The 1725-nt window shown below is 38.4% G+C and overlaps 1 pseudogene; it reads right to left on the bottom strand.

The window, feature by feature from the left end:
* Positions 1-313: 313 nt before the first annotated feature.
* Positions 314-413, bottom strand: LOC115861659 (U6 spliceosomal RNA; annotated as a pseudogene).
* Positions 414-1725: the final 1312 nt, after the last annotated feature.

Raw genomic sequence — 1725 nt, 5'->3', positions numbered from 1 at the left:
CTTTTCCTTTCTCTCTCTCTTTCTCTTTCTTTCTCTATTTTCTTTTCTTTTTGATATTTGAGGTATACGTGTGTTTGCCTCCCAGTAATTTGGAGGAATTATAGTACATTTTTAGTTGACATTATTATTCATATGTCACACCTATGAATAATAAGTACACTTATGTCTTAATTTAAGAAGTATAGATAGCATCTATAGACTCCATCTTCCTATTTTTGCCACCTATAATATTGTTTTATTGTGTGTGTGTTTATGTTTGTTTGTATGTGTGTGTGGTTCTTTTTACTATAGCAGTATACTTAAAAACTTTCTTTTAAATAAGGAATGCTTTATGAATTTGTGTGTCATCCTTGTGCAGGGACCATGCTATTCTCTGTATTGTTCCAGTTTTATTCTATATGCTGCCAAAGCACACTTACAACTTTGTTAAATTTGGAGAGTGTAAGGAAAGATCCTTTCTAATCTTCTTTGGTGATGCAAGGAGAGCATTCCCTGGTCCACAGCGATGATCAGTCTTCACCTCCCCTAACACTGACGTCTGACTGGCCCCAGCTTGGTCTCGGTTGTGAAGTATCAACACACAGCTTCCCTCCAGAGAGAGAACAACTTGATAAAATGGTAAAATACCTCCATCTGCCAAGTAAATTGCACGTGTTAATCTTATACTTTTTTTTTATCAGCTTAATCTATTCTTTGGCATCCATGGTAAGTAAATGGTTTTTATTGCCATAAGATAAATGGGGGGGGGGAATTAGAGTCTCTTGCATTGAAACTAATGAAGTCCTTAGAGAAACGGGTGATTCATGATTTTGCGCCGACTGAGAAAATGCTATTATGGCCAGATGCATTACACTGGTTTCGGCTAAGAAATGCCACTGTGCTGTTTTCAAGGTTTATTACAAGGTCCTGGATAGAGAATGTATCTTAAAACAACCCAGCAATGAATACTTCCTTATACAGTCATCTAACATTTATAGACTTTTTTTCCCTCTTAAAAGTTTAAATGTAATTCAGTGTAACTTCTCACAGTCAAAATCACCACTTCCGCCAATTTTCTCATTACTCCATCCCCAGTCCGCAGCTCACAGTTAATTGGTAGAATTCCCCCCTCTTTTGGCTGCTGTATCCATTTCTCTTGGTCCTCTGTGGCTGAAAATGGAGGCCCCCACTTGGGTGCTTGGAGAGACCAAGGAGCTGCTACTCCCTAATGGAGGCAGCAAACAAATCAAACCCAAAAGTAACAGGGGAATCTCTGTTCAGCTGGTGCCCTGAGGTTAGGGACCCTGCTGCTACCACCTTCATAAAGACCCCTGCATCCCTGAATTCCTGAATGGAAAAGAGAGGGAAATATTTGCAAATGAAGCAACTAACAAAAGATTAATATCCAAAATTTACAAGCAGCACATGCAGCTCAATATTAAAAAAAAAAAAACACCCAATCCAAAAATGGACAGAAGACCTAAATAGACATTTCTCCAGAGAAGATATACAGATTATCAACAAACACATGAAAGGATGCTCAACATCACTAATCATTAGAGAAATGCAAATCCAAACTACAATGAGGTATCACCTCACACGGGTCAGGATGGCCATTATCAAAAAATCTACAAACAATAAATGCTGGAGAGGGTGTGGAGAAAAGGGAACACTCTTGCACTGTCAGTGAGAATGTAAATTGATACAGCCACTATGGAGAACAGTATGGAGATTCCTCAAAAAACT

This window comes from Globicephala melas, chromosome 15 (genome assembly GCF_963455315.2).
Source record: "Globicephala melas chromosome 15, mGloMel1.2, whole genome shotgun sequence".
NCBI classification, from domain to species: domain Eukaryota; kingdom Metazoa; phylum Chordata; class Mammalia; order Artiodactyla; family Delphinidae; genus Globicephala; species Globicephala melas.
This window is presented reverse-complemented; position numbering and strand designations above follow the sequence as displayed.